The sequence below is a fragment of the Corvus cornix genome, chromosome 1 (genome assembly GCF_000738735.6).
Source record: "Corvus cornix cornix isolate S_Up_H32 chromosome 1, ASM73873v5, whole genome shotgun sequence".
NCBI classification, from domain to species: domain Eukaryota; kingdom Metazoa; phylum Chordata; class Aves; order Passeriformes; family Corvidae; genus Corvus; species Corvus cornix.
In genome coordinates this window covers 58,321,414-58,337,243 of record NC_046332.1, presented here as the reverse complement: position 1 = coordinate 58,337,243, position 15,830 = coordinate 58,321,414, and the positions used below count along the sequence as shown (strand labels likewise).

The following is a 15,830-nucleotide window of genomic DNA, read 5'->3' as shown; positions in this document are numbered from 1 at the left end:
AATTGTCTCACTAGGTGGCACACAGAAGTGCTCTCAAGCCTTGGGCCTAAGGGTATCAGTGCACTCATATATACATCCACCAGCAAGTAATTTAAACTGAACAAAACCATAGATTTTGAAGCATGGTAAAAGCAGTATAATAAGTACTACCACTTTTAACTCCATAGCATACGTTTTATTCAGGTTGCATTCTAACAAACTTAACAGCTAATGATACATTCCATTAATATAAATTAATACCTTCTATAATTTCTTTCTACCTTTTATGTTGTTCTTTTTTTCCCAAAACAACTTTGTTGTTCTCTGAAAATATACATATGGAACAAATGACAGCCATTCTGCATGCCAGAAACATGAAGAGAATTTGAGTGTATTTGAGGTTAGATGGATTTCTGAAACATACAATATAAAAACAGGGTGTTTCTGTATTTAATGAACACTGCATCTGTAGCAACAGAAAAAGGGAAAACATGCAACATGAAGCCATTTACCTTAGTGATGTAGTGCTGTGTTTAGCATGAATGGTCAAGGTTTAAAATCTTATACAGCAAATTTGAAGTTAATATGCTAGTATCTGTAAAGAATATATATTAATTATTGGAGCAATGGAGACCACAAGAACAATAAACTGGGTTAAGCCGAGTACCCAACAGTCCATCTCCAACAATGGCCAGCAACAGATGCCAATAGAAAGGAGTAAAACAGGTCAAGCATACAATGATGCTTTCTCAGACTCCAGCAATATGTGACTCTTGGCTTTCCTAAGCCAAAAACATTATTTTGAGGTGCTGTCTGGGGCCAGATTATCAAGAGTTGGGAGGATGGGGGGGAGGGGGAAGGGAAGAAAAAGTCTTTAAAACTGAGTGTTTGTACTGAGCCAACAGTGTAAGGAGCTTTGGGGTGTGGGTTTGGTCGGTCGGGGATGGACGGTGACGAGAGATCTCTATAGTCAGATCTTGGAACATGCGGTTTATTGCAAAGGGCGTGGGTATAGGGGCACTGCTTAGAGCTGCAGCTGGCAGCTCTGAGCAGGCCCAAGAGAGCAAGAGAGTAAGCGGGTAAGTAAGGAGAGAGAGAGAGAGAGAGAGTGTAAGAGTGTGCGAAGAGTAAGAGAGGAATGGTGAAGTGAAGTCCTGGTTACAATACAATAAATCATCTTCTGTACTGAATATTCTAATTGTCACTAACCAATCTAATACAAGATACAAATCCTATAGCATTTACATACAGACTATAAGAGTTCTTATATTACCATAGAGTGTTACATCTTAACTTCTAAAAACTACTCTTTGGACCCCTTCTGCTGAGCTAGTAGGGTCTGCTCTGACCCTTGGACCTGCCTGCAAGCAGAGGGTATTGTTCAGTCAAGAGGGGATTACCTTCAGTCGGCCATACCATTGTTTTCCAGTTGTTCAGTAACTAAGACTTGGTATTTCAAAAGTGGCTTTCATTTCGATGTCGCCTGTAGTTTTCATATTCCCAAAATCTTTTGTCAGGCAATCATATTTATAAAGCTTTCCTGTTTCATCTTCCCCAACACAACAGTAAAGCATCTATAATAAATTTCTAAAATATTACTCTAATTCAGTCTTCTTGTAGATTCTTTACTACAAAAAACCTACAGGAGCCTGTAATATTTAGTGCTAATTGGGGGTGGGGAGGTGTAAAAATTATGCAGAAACATTAAATGCTTTCACTAAGCTACGAAACCTCTATGATATAGCTCACAGTAGTACCTCAAAAAAATTACTCCCTTATATGCTGGTTACTATTCACATATACTAATGTACCTACACTTGTGGGATACTGAAAATTAGAAAAATTATTGAAAAAAATCCTGAAATGCCACAGATGTCCCAGTTTTAGTGCACCAGAGCCACAAAGCATTTAACAAGGGAAAAAATTCCCACCAACCAAAGAAATCCATAACAAAGCAAACAAACAAAACAACTCACCAAGGAGTGAAACTAAAATAAAGCAGAGTGCTGGATACACTGTCATGTAACCCTTCTACCCAGTTCTTACTTCCCCTCACACTCTATTTCTCCCCTGAAATTTTGTTCCACGTTACAGCTTGATCCCCGAAAACTTACTTAAGGGGAAGTGATATCAACCTAGAATCAGCTTCTTGGAGCTGAGGCATAACCCCAAAAAGACATACTGGGGCACATTAATAGATGGGTGAATATACTGTACACACAGGATGGAAAAGAAATCATAGTATCTTTAATGCTAATCAGTAGGCCTTAATTGGAAACAGATCTCACCGATAGGAGCTGTGTCCTGTTGAGATCACAAATATGGCTGCCAAAGCCATCTATGAGTACATCATCTGACCCAGAAGTTCATCACATTTTGAATAATAAATTTGGTATATTAAAAAAAAATTCTTTGTGGTATATATTCAATGAATTAAAATTGTCTGATAATCATCACCTAGTAGGAATGATTTTAGTGAGATTTCACCATGATCTCTTCTTGCCTCCACACCAGTCAATATTGTTATCAATGATCTGGAAGAAAATATCATTAATGGTAAGGTCTATAGATTACACAAAACCAGTAAAGTGGTATATTAGGATAAGGACAGGTCAATTCGACAGAACAATCAAGTTCACTTAGCAAGATGAGACCATCTGAGCATCATGCTTTCTAAAACAATTACATTTAAGGACAAGCATCTTTGGAAATGGAATTTAGGTCAGAGTTGAAGGAAGGAATGTTTTTTTGAAAAAGTGCTGCTTTCGAAGTGATAGATAGGCAGTGTTTCCAGCATGACCTCCTGGTATGACAGAATACATAAAAAGTCAAGATGTAGTTATATTCAGAAATAAAAAGTAATACTGAGAGGAGGTACAAACTATTTATTCCACTGTATATAACCAACAACAATAATAATTATAATAGTATAGCAAAAAAAATTTATAAAAACTTTCTTGTCTGCAAAAGAGGATGTTTATAAATTGGAAATGTTCAGTGAAAATATAAAAGAGTTACCTAAGACCTGGAAAATCTCACTTTTTCTAGGAGCCTAGTGCTGAGTCCTGTTAATGTACATGGGAAACATTATGAGTTGGTTTGATCACTGTGTATGTCAGGGAAAAACTTCTGGCTAGCAAACAATGATAAAACATCTTCCACTGGTGAGAAATTAATCTAGACAAATTTAGAGTAGTAATAAATGATTTTTAACAGATAAAGCTATCAATTGGTAATTTATTTTGCAGCATGTTGGAACCTCTGTTACTTGAAGGCCGTACCTTTCGTAAAATATATTCTTCTCTCCACCCAAACTCGTAGATGCAGGAAAAAGTATTTACAGAAGAGATGCTCACACAAGTCTGTACCTCAGTGATCGAAGATGCTGTTATAGATGAAAAAAATAAAAAAAGAGGGAGGAAAGATGCATACAATGAACCAAGAGGAAAGTACTTCCCGTGAAATATAAAATAAGATTACCTCACTGATGCTGATGATGCACCCTAGGATAACCATTTAAACATTTCTCGACTTTTTGCACCTCAGCGTTCATCTTTGCAGTTCTAAACAAGGCTAGTAGCAGAGGAAATAGTTTTAAGCACAACCTGGCCACAGAAGGAGGGAAGGGGACACATGTGTTGGAAAATGGATTGCTGTACAGTTTTGGACAAGCTTTGCTGTTGTTGAGGCACTGAGAAAATTAATGTCCAACCTGTGGTAAAGGACCTTCAGCCAGCAGTGCAAGTGAAAAGCAAGTGACACAGGTCAGAGCACAAGGGGAAAGAATCACGTGCAGGACTGAGTCTACACAGGGTTGATATAGGGTTGGATAAACATTTTGCACAGGAAGTGCAGCATTGTCACTTCCAAGCACTTCATCCAAAACACATTGAGCTCAGCCAAGCGAGAGAAAATATGCATAGGTATTGAAGGGATCCCCATAAGAGGTGGCCCCCTACAAGATGTGTAGCAATGCCCACCTGTAATAGGTGAGCAGCTTCTGATGATTGGGTCTTCTCAATCAACAGGCAGTCATCAAGTAAAAGTGGCACCATCACAAAGAGACAAGTCAGAGGCTTGTGTATCTGATGCATCTCTCAACTTCCATGTTGTTGCAGTGTTTCTGGTTACAACTTGTGAAAAAATGTAAATACTTTCATATTCCACAGAGAGATTAAATCATCATTTTATTGTGGGAATGTTATCTTGTTTCCTTTTATTTCCTAAATCAGAGTATCATGCCCAGATATAGGCAATCTAATGATCTCTAAAGTTTTATTTTTCTGTTATTATCTCCAAATCAAGAAGATTTGGACTATCCACATAGTAGTCTACAAGAATATTTCAATTGGATTATCTTTGATGATATTTACTAACGTACCTAATATGGGTCAAAAGCTCATAATAACAAAACAACCTGACTCCAAATCATACTCCAGACAGCAGAACCCTGCACACTGCAGGCTGCACCATGGATTTGCAAGCACTTTCCCTGAAAGCATGTATCAGCCAAACCATGTTTTCAGCAGCTGCTAATTAGCACCATTCCAGACTGGACTGCATTATGAGTCAGTACCACAGAACAACTCAGGACAGCCTGTTTGTGTGACAGAAATGTGTTCTCAGTAGAAGTGCATATTCTGCCTGATGAAAGTTTTCTAAGTATTTGAGCATCAGTGTACCCATGGCAAATAAAGCCAGGTGAAGCTCTGTCCTGTTTATAGCTGCAATATATAAAGGTCAGGGAGGAAAAGTCTTAGAGAAACCAGTTTGCTCATAACTGGACAAATACTTCTCAAAGCAGGTGTTTTAGACAGACAATAAAACTCTCTGAGCATGACCCCATCTCTCAATGCAATAATACTTTTGAGAGCACTGTTCCAACTCCTGACTTAGTATATACTGAGGCAGCTGGTACATGCTACCTTACTAGAGTGTGCAAAGCTTTTCAAACCTGCTAATGACTATTAGTGTCATAACACGGAGAGAAAGAACTTTCTTTTAGATACTCATATAAATATGTCTTTATTTTTAGGACCAAGAAAAAGAGCTTTCATTAACAGCACCCTCCTGGAGGTTTTCAGCACAGTCAGAGTACATGCTCAGCACCCAGAAAGGGAGTATCTTCCATGACTGTGAGCCTGCAACTCAACTTCACAGATCTCCCAGCAGAAAAATATCTAATACATGTTTTCTCTTTGTGCTGTGTAAATGCACACTCACCCTTTCACTCCATTTTGCTGTGTTCAACTTTTATTTCAGAGACACATAAAGGCCATCACTGGTAAGAGTTTTTATAAAGGAGTAAGAGAAAATATCCTTGATTCGTCACATAATTTCTATATATGACTACTGAGGATTTCTAGGTGGTCTCTCTTTTTAGCAAAAACCTGCCTTGAGTATCTCACTGGTATCTCTGGTAACACAATGTGAAAAACAGTGTCTGCCTCTATAACACAATAAAGGTGACCTATAGCTCAGTCTGTTTCTGCTAGCTGAAGGTTATTTTGCTTTGACATATCCTTGCAGTGTCCTCTGCTTTAATTAATAATGTTGCTGCCATGTATTATGAAAATCACTCTTTTGCACATACTGGTATCTTTCCAAATTAGGCATTTTAAAGTTTAAGCCTTAAGAAATGCATAGACTATTTTCAATCAAAAGTCCAATCTATTTGCATGCACAAGAGCTGAAAGATTTTTCTTGCAAGTGGTTGTACTCTTAGGCTTTTATTATTTCTGCTTGAGCAGAAAGCAATAAATATGTCTTGAGACAAGGGAGAAAGTTAATAAAAAACTGTCCTTTCCTCTTTGTGCTAGACCCTGTTTTAAAACCAGCTTGTCTTTCATGAACAAATTAATTGGATTAGCTCTGCTTCAGCCACAAAGGACAACACTCTGTGTCACAAGCATATTTGTATAATGAACCATCACTGCACGGGTATAGTAGGGGACTGATCCTGAAATTGTATTCAAACAAGTACTATTACTAGCATTAATATTACAATTCAGTTTGTGGGATGCAAATAAGAAGAGACACAAATTTTAAAAAGTCCCTGCACGAGTGAACGAGTGATTGAAATGAAAAAAAACCTGTAGGGTGAATGAGGGTATAGAAGGGATGCTTATCCTACATAAGCCAGCTAGTCAGAGGGAAGGTCCTCACTGTCAAAAGATATTAAAATGGTGTCCCTAGAGATATTGTCAATGAAAATTTTACTCTGGTTTGAGAAGATGTCAACAAAAGGAATAAGACTTTATAAAAAATTGTGACTACTTTCCCAAGGTAGAAATCAGACTGTATTTTTGAAAAATAAGTATTTACTATTTTGAAAAGGAAAAAAAAGCCATCTTTTTATCCTACTCCCCTTTATCATGTTAATAAAATTTTAAGCTGAAATTATTATACAATTAGTTTTTACCCAACATTGTTAATTTTTTTTTAATGTAGATGGTTTTACCCATCTCGGAATGGTATGTGCTCCAACCTCTATCCTTTACAGCTTTCATTGATCCTCATTCATGTTTCACAAAAATAATCTTGGGGGGTTTCTGAGTGTTTTGGAAATAGCTCAGAATGGGTCTCTGACTGCTACTGTAACAAATAAATTAATAAGAAATAGAATTGTCATGAAGGAACCTAACCTATGAAATTGAAACAGCTGTAGTTTATACAGAAAAAGGAATTTCTCCTTTAAAATTAAAGTGATCTTTTGTTTCTGTTGCTGGCTATTCTAGGGCTGGCTATTGATACTGAAACACATATACAAATGAGTACTTTCCAGGGTATTATTTTTATGTAATGTTCTATATGGACCATTTATCACAGAACCTTATTTGATGGTTTGCTTAAATGTTCAATAATAATAACGCTCAATAAGAAACAATTGGAATTTGTTCTTAATTGAGTTCCTAGTAAAATTTTTTAAAGAGGACTGACTTGTCCCTTAGTGGTCAATGAAAAATTGCCTGTGAATTAGACCACAAGGACAAATGTCCTCTCCTAAATATATAGAACATCTAGTCATGGCAGACACCCTGTTGTTTGAAAAGTTGATTTCACGGTGTTATTGCTATCAATTACTGCTATTTTACCTTCTTCCATTACACAAGGGCAGCAGCTTAAAATAAAACCATAATTTCTCATTCTGGGTGTTGTACAAACATCCACCAAGAACTAATGAGGGTCCCAAGAAACTTCCAGAGGCAGATTAAGGAGGAGCATTTATCACTAGTCAGCACATCCTGAAGTTATAGCTTTGCAGCTGCTGCTAGGTGGGAGGGAGGTTGTTACACCTACACCTGCCCTGAATAACTATTCACACAGGGCACCATGTATGATGGAGGGTACTGTATTGTAGGCTTTTGTATCCAAAGCAACAGCTCCAGAGATGTCTCGAGCTGGGCCTAGAAGATTGGGCATTCTTTAAAGAGTCCTTCTATCTAGTCACAAATATGTGGCTTGCAAAGACTCTTTCTTTCTTCTTCCTTCTTTCTATATTGTTTGTGAACAAAGTATGGGTGATGAATTTCTAGCATCTGCATATACCCACTTGTAGAAACTAGATACACCTTTCAGTTATGAGAGGCATAAATCCTTATTAACTATTAACTACTGTTATAGGTAGCATAGAATTATTCAAGCAATAAAATAGTTTATTTTTTCCCTTGGTTAGCTGTAAATGAGCCTAGAGGGAACCCAGGAGTTCTAAGTTAAGCTCATTTCATACCTGTAGCAATAGCTTTAAAACCTAATCCTGGATATGTTTATACATTTTTAATAGGACCCCAATTTTACATACTTTATCCTCCAGTGGCTTCTGCTGCTGCAGAATTCTGGAGAACAGTTTTTTACTGTTAGGCTTAGCAGGTTCAATGCTTGATTATCTTTCCTCCAGTTCAATATCTTCCCTTTTCCCTTTGTTATATACCAACAAGGGGACTATATGCAGGTTCTCTGTGGAGGATGCCTTGTACGTGAACATGCAAGCAATGTGGAATCGATCTGAGCTGAATCCAGTATTCAGGGAATTTAATTGAATTATTGAAATTCAGGGTTGAACCCCGGGGACATTGATCCTGTATTGTCAGCTTCAAATCCAAGGTGCACTGGCCGCTTGATAATGTGTTCATACGATTTGCAGTAGAAGGGACGGTGAATCAAAGCAGTGACAGTATCGCTAACTGACAGAAAACAGAGGAACTAATGCTGAATACATTTTAAAATAAATCAATATAGACTGGCCTGACTGAACAATTCTGGCAATGTGTTGTGCTGGCATGGCTGCTGACTTACCAGTTTAAGAGTAGGCTCAGGATTCATGGGAGCTGGAAAGCTGGAGAGGCCTGTTGCTGCAGCAATGCATTTAACTTCAAGACAGAGAATATTTGCTCATCTGTTTTCCTTGCCAGAAGCTAGAAAGTATTGCTGCAGCTGCCAAGTGAAACAAAGCAGGATTAAAAGAGAAATTAAATTATAAAATAATACTTACAAAAAAGAAACAAAAATCCAAAGAAATGGCTTTCATTTATACTGATATAAGTGTAAGTGCTTTGCTTATTTTCCTCAGATATTAAAAAGATCATTGAGAATTTGAGGCTCAGGTCAACTAAAAAAATAAAAAAAAAGAGAGAAAGGAGTTTAAAAACATTAATGCAAAGTAATGCTCAGCCTTTACCATCTCTACTGAGACCTAAGTCCCATCCTTCCTCAAGTGCAGCTGCTGGAAAAAGGAGACAAAGCAGAGACAGCTGCAGGACTATTCTGCCCCACTGCATGTTGTTTCTACGATCACTCTCTCTCACCAATTCACCTGCTTCATTCAATTTATCATTGTCTGTTTCCCTTGAAATGGGACCTGAGAACACTTGTCTGAGCTGGATTGCACAGCTGTTGCTTTAGCTGCTGCAAGAGGATGGCAGCTTTACAACCTTTCTGCAGCCTTATTCCCTTTGGGGGGAATAGGCAATAGACAGTCCTTTCTTCTATCACCAGGATGTTCTGAAGCCCTGAGCCATCCTTCCTTCCTTCCTTCCTTCCTTCCTTCCTTCCTTCCTTCCTTCCTTCCGAATTCCTTCCTTCCGAATTCCTTCCTTCCTTCCGAATTCCTTCCTTCCGAATTCCTTCCTTCCTTCCGAATTCCTTCCGAATTCCTTCTGAATTCCTTCCGAATTCCTTCCTTCCCTCCCTTCCTTTCTCCTTCCTTCCTTCCCTCCCTTCCTGTCTCCTTCCTTCCTTCCTTCCCTTCCTCCCTCCCTCCCTTCCTTCCTTCCTCCCTCCCTCCCTCCCTTCCTTCCTCCCTTCCTCCCTTTCTCCCTTCCTTTCCTCAGTATAGCCAGAGTATGTCAGTGGCAATATGAACAATTCCAGGTCTTCAGGGCTGATTCCTCCAAGGGACCCAATGCTCTCTATCCCTGTGGAGTCAAGGGGCTCTGTGGGGCTGATGCCATCGTCTGTGTATTTCTCTGTAATCAGACTACTCATGGGCATTAGTGCCGTGCTGTATGTACAGGACCCCTGACTCCCATGGGAGCCAAGGTCATCCAGCAGTGCCCTGGATCAATGCCTTACAAAACTGCAGTGTGTATTTATCTACCTAAAGCCAAGGTTTTGAGGAATAGGGTTAAGTCAAGAAGACAAAAGTAGGTGCTTGGCACCTTTCACCCTCCGAATGTTTTTGAATGGGAGCAGGCTGCTGAAATGTGGACTTAGTGAGCACCATTCAGAATTCCTATAACATTTACTGATTAGTTGGCTATGATACTAAGGTACCCATTCCTTATAGCTTAATTCTAAAATACAGAGTGTACAACACACACTGGAATTAGTCTCATTACCTCTGGGAGACCCTAAAAAATCTAAACTTCTTTTTCAACAACCTTAAAATAAAAGAAATAATATTAATTATTTCCAAATTTAATAACTAAATCAGGTATCACCTATCTGGTAACCCACCCACGCCTCTTTTTCTTACTCCACCTAGAAACACATTATCTTGACATCTGCAGTCTAAATTACAGGTAACAGGCAACATCGGACCCACACTCTCAAAGCAGGACAGTTGCTGGAGTTCAGCCTTGCAGAGGTTTTTGTATGGGGAATCTCAGCTCAACTCCAAAAGCTGCATGGCAATGCTTCTTTCTCCCCAGCATTTGATGTTCACTTCTCACTTAATCAAAGGAATATGTGGATGCTGTAGCCAAAGACAAAGGGAAAATTACTCTAAAGCCAGAAGAAATCCTTGTCTCTGAGGTCTTCATGTTGTAAACCTCAAGCCAAAAGCCAAGTAGTTACACTCTCTACATTTTGACATCTCACCATGTAATCTGGGTCATAATATCAGGTCAGAGTCCCTCTCTCCACACCCTGAAACTTCTCATCATGCAGATCCCCCTTTCACCCATGAATCTAGAAGATGTAAAAACTCCACTATTATTTTGCAGCATGAATTGTTCTGTATTTTTTGAGATATTGGGGTTGTCACTCCTTTCCAAGCAACACTACAAGCAAGAGGGTATTTTAAAATCCACTTACTTCAAAATGTATTCCCAAACAATTTTCAATTTTCATCCTTTCTTGGTTGTTTGTTTGTCTGCTTCATTCTACCTTATTCATATTTTACTTCTGTGAATTCAAAATAATAAATTAATTTATTAGAAAAATGACACTGTAAAGGGCTGACATAACAGAAGACAGAAGAAGAGATGCTGAAAAAGGTTTAAAATAAATAATCAGTGCTGTGTCAGGGGACACTACCTTCAGTCCTGGCAAAGCATTTGCTATGTTGAAATGATTAATGTTATGCCAATTTAAAAACAGGCAGGAGTTTTGGCAGCAAGAATGCAGAAAAGCCAACTAAGTGGTAAAACATTTAGTTTTCAGAACTCACAGGGCATGTCTATACTAGTGTATGAAATGAGTCAAGCTGTCTTTCCTCTGGCCATGAGGGGAAGTGACAACTCAAAGTCGGCATCCCTGCAGCTAAGCTCTCTTCCTGCAAATGGAACGGCTCATCTGTCCTCTGCACTCAGGGCCGCTCCAGATCATACCCACACCCATGTTCATCATGAAGGAATGTGTCAGGGAACATATTAACTATGAAGCCAGGTCCAGGAGATTGAAACAGGATTTTGTGCCTTTCCTTCAGCTCATGGGAACTTCATAGCCTCTTTTTCTGACCCAGGTAAATAAACCTTCCACACCAGAGGCATTCCTGCAATTCTGACGAAAAAGAGCTTTGGTTTCAAAGTATTTGCATTAAAACAAATCAAAACAAAACAAACATGCAAATAACCAATCAAAGAAACAAATAAACAAAACAAACAAACAAAAAAAACAAAAACAAAAAACCCACCCAACAAACAAAATCCCAAACAACAAAAACCCCCCAACAACCTTTAAGTAATACCTGTCTTCTCTTTCCACATAGCTCTTTGGAAGGTGGGACTGTACTTTTTATGGTAACAAGTCTTATTTAATAAAAGCTGCTAATGAACCTCACTATCTTTTTTTCCACTAAGGACAAGAGCTAAACTCAGTGAAATCAGTGGAAATGCTCCTGAAGAACTTAACAGGAAATTGATCCAACTCTCTTGATCTTTTGTTTCCCCTGCAGCGTTTTTCTTTTTATGTTGGTTCCTCTTTTCCTTTTTCACTATCATCCAAATACCATCTTTATTAACATAAACCAAATATTAACATATGATCTGTGCATTCAAGTAAAAACAGAAAAATACACTCAGCTGTTAAACAAGTGTGAATTCAGAAAAAATAAATATATTGATTTGTAAAAGTTATTTTGTTGAGACCTTAGTAACTTTCTATTTAGAAGAGACTTTGCTTTTGGAGAATTCACTAAAATATTTCCTGCATACTTAGAATTTTCTTTGGTTTATGTCGAACCCATTACTGTAGTCCACATACAGGAATTCTGAGGGGGTCTCTAATACACCCGAATAATCCTGTAGATCTTCACAGGGGGAAAAAAAAGCACTCTGAGAAAAAGCTTTGAACTGGGAAAATGTTATAGCAATATGCTGTTTATTTGCACAAATACGATTTCTTTTATTACACTACAGGAGGGAAAAGAGAGAAAGAGAAGAAGCAAAAAATATCTTTGTTTTAAGTTCATTGGTCTCAGGCATTGGTAGCTGCAAAGGAAAATGAATTCCCCTTCCCTCTTTTGTGCAACAGCACAGAGGGAAATTACCCAGGAATGTGAATCATTTCTGTACTGCTTTTGCTGAAATAAGAGTGCTACTGCAGGGGAGCCTGTACCAAATAGAGCTATGTGGAATATTCAAAGCAAAATTTAAAACACACAGGACACATGCCATCACAGCTCCTGGGACTGTAGAGGAATTGCAGTGCTCTCTGCTAACCCTGATATATCCACCAGCACTTTATCAGCACTCGGATTGTTTTCAGCTCTTCTGCGTACCAGGGAGAGCTTTAGCATATTGTGTTGTGAAGTGCTTGTGTCTTCAGTGATCCTAACTGGTTCAGGTTGCATGCTCAGAAGAAACCATCTGGATTTCACGTGCTTAGATATTTTCTGGGTTGCTATTGACAGACGACATCAAGTATTGACCTGACAGGCAGCTGCCAAAGAGAGTTCCAGAGCGCTTCCCAGCTCCCAGGCTTCTCTGCACATCCTACCCACATCCAGACTCCTTGCTCACCTACCCTTTTGATGCCCCTCAACACTGAGCAAAACTGGATTTACAGATTAAAAAGGAACAACAGAAAAATCTTTGATGGTCCCCAGACAGGAAAATATCTTTCCCGTGAAAGAAGTAATACTAGATTATGAAAGTCTGTCAGGGTTGCTAATGTCAGGGCCACTTGCAGGTGAAGGGATTCCAGGAGGCTGGGTGGTGGCAGGGCAGTCAGAGGACAGTGTCCTGCCTGGCATGGTCACAGAGCAGTGCTGCCTCGACCATGCTAGAAAAGTTTGTCTCATTACTCATTATTTGCTGCTTTGTCCAGTTAAACATTACTTTGATTTCAACAGACCAGTCTATATGCATAAGGACAAGGCAGGTCTTATTAAAACCAGATCTTTTTTGGCTTCATTTTTCCAACTTCGACATGAATTCTCTTGCTCTGGGATACTTCTCCACCTCCAGCTTTCCTTCACCATAATCAATCTCATTATCAAATCCTTCTCACTGATAACATTACTGATAACATTAAGCATTTAAACTAATTCAGGTTTTTTTTGCCACCACTACTTCTATTATAAGATTTTTGTAGAACATCTTTTTTTTCTAATTTTGATACCATATTTATTATGTCCTATTTAGGTCAAAGTTGTCCCTTGGCTTTAATGGGCCTTCTTTTACTTTTATCTGCTTTTATCATATCTTTATGCAAATAGACCAAAAGTACTCTTGTTTTTGTTACGTTAAAAATTTTTCATAAGCTTTGGTCACAAAATAGGCTTCCTGCTCCTACAGCAGTGCTATTAACTCTTTTCCTCTCTCCACCTGCTCCATTAGGAGTTTAACTTGTTGAGATTTTATGACTGGAATTCTAAACTCCATACCAGATAATGTCTCAACAGTGCAACTTATAATTAATACTTAATGCTTTCGTTTTGCAAAAGCCTCGCTGGATACATCTGAGAATTGTATTTCCATTTTTTACTGCTACATGCACCTAGGTGGTGCATAATAATTCTTCGACTGACTAATACCCCTAAGTCTTCCTGTTCCAACCAGGGGGCCTTCTGATTGAAGAAATTCTCATTGCTCCCTATGTTCATTAGCTCGCATTTCAAACTAATTAAATGACATACCTTGTCCCAGTTCTAAAGCCTATCCATTTCTTCCCATGTGATATTCTGATCATCTTCCATATTGTTAATGTCTCCTACATTTGTATTTCTTGAAAAAAATATTAACACTTTCCTATATCTTGTATACAAGGCATTGCTGATATTTTTCATAGCATTGTGTCTGATTCTGATTCTTGAGGAATTACAGCCAACTATTTATTTTTACTTTAGCATAAATTTTTGTAGTTCACACACTATGATCTTGTGCTAATCTACCTTTTATTGCCAGTATGCAATGATTTTCCATGCGCACTTGTCATGGTTTAGCATAGTTTGGGTTTTTAGTTAAAGAGGGCTCCATCAGTCACGGAAGTGATTCTTCACAAAGAGGTGCTTACAGCTTCCTCCAGACCCAATAGAACCAATCAACTGGCTAGTTTGAATATTGGCAACTTTTTTAAGCCACTTAAGAAGCTTGACACGCCTCTGTGATCCACATTTAAGAACGAACAAACCCCGGGAAAAGCTCTCTTGCTTCCAGCTTTCGGACAGGTAACTGGGGGACCATGGCGTGGCCCAGCGGGGCCAGGCCCTGCTCTGCGCAGCCCGGCCAGGTCAGCCGTGGTGTGGCTTGGCTGAAGATCTCAGCCTCTTCTGCTCGCTGGACACCCGGCACAGCCCCCTCAGTGCGGCCCGGGCTGGCCGGGAGACAGCCACCCTGGAGCCGCGTGGCCCTGTTCCACCCGCGGCCCTGGTCCTGCAGGCGGCCCCGCAGCGCGGCCAGGCCAGGCCGGCCCTCACCCAGTGCGGCCAAAATTCATCTGAGGCCACTGCCCAGCAAAGATCGTGTGACCAACAGCGATAAGCGAATTCCAGCTGCAAGGCCTGGGTGAGATTAACACTTTTAGTGCCGTAAGATTCTCCAGCACAGATGAAGCCTGCAGACATCAATCCTCTCCCGAGTCAGAGGAAGAGGAAAGGTGAAGGCACATGAAGAAAACACCATAAAGACACCAAGGTCAGTGAAGAAGGAAGAGCTGAAACCCCGAGAGAGGAGAAAGAGGAGATGCCTCAAACCTAGAAGCTGAAATTCTGTTGTAAAGCTATGGTGATGGACTATGATACATCAGAGTACCCATTGTAATTTCATGAAAGCATGGGGGGGTGGAGCATTCAAACTGCAATTGTGAGCAAAAGTACCTGTGCTGGAATAAGCAAATGTTGAAGTAGTTGTGATTTGATGAGAAGCTTGAAGAGAGAGAGATGAAAGTGATGAAGACCCTTGCTCCCAGGGAAGAAGAAGACCTCTGTTCCTAGAGATGAAGATGCTCCCAGAGATAGGTGAAGAGAACCTTTGTTTCTGAACAGCTCAACCTTAAAATGGTACCCCAGTAGCTCAAGATTGGACCCTCAAAAACAGTTGTGGGGAAAGCTGTAAGACAAGGGAAGGGACTTTCGCATTTGAGCAGAGAACCAACCCGGGCGGCTGTCTTGCTGTGACGTTGAAGCCATGAGGGAACTGTTTCTTGTGGAGATGTCTCCACAGCATGAACAAAAGAGACTCCTCTCCCTAAGTGAACTGAAAAAGAGATTATTATAGAGGTGGTAAACTGACTGAAAATCTCACGGGTTGTCTTTTTACATTGCCAGTGGGAGAAGGGAGAAAGGTGAGTAGAAGTGTTCTGAAGGTTTAGTCTGACTTCTTTTCTTTCTTTTAGGTCAGTTAATAAACTTCTTTATATTCTTTTAAGTTTTGTGCCTGCTTTGCTTTCTCCTAATTCTTATCTCACAGAAGGAAAATAAGTAAGTAATGGATATTTTGAACCAAACCACTACAGCACTGAATCCAAATACATTAAGTGCTAAAATGATCTTTTTAGACAAGCACAGTTATCAAAGTTCAGTTAGATGCAATCCACTTGCTAATTCACAGGCCATTCTATCCTCTTTTTCATTCATCTCCATATATTTAAATATAATACAAAAGGTGTGCTTAAGCTTCATATAAAACTAGTGTAAGATTAGCAGGTTTTATTGGGCCATTTCTAATACCTTTCTCAGACAGACCAAGTAT

At 39.3% G+C, this 15,830-nt stretch overlaps 1 long non-coding RNA gene across 1 annotated transcript in view; it reads right to left on the bottom strand.

The window, feature by feature from the left end:
- Positions 1-1,559: 1,559 nt before the first annotated feature.
- LOC104693141 overlaps positions 1,560-15,830 on the bottom strand; it is a 28,640-nt gene continuing 14,369 nt past the window's right edge. Inside the window, exons 2-5 of the long non-coding RNA XR_752494.4 lie at positions 10,513-10,602; positions 8,275-8,412; positions 3,960-4,112; positions 1,560-3,364 (exon numbers count right to left, since the gene is read on the bottom strand). This is a non-coding gene — a long non-coding RNA (uncharacterized LOC104693141). The remainder of the gene's footprint in view (positions 3,365-3,959; positions 4,113-8,274; positions 8,413-10,512; positions 10,603-15,830) is intronic.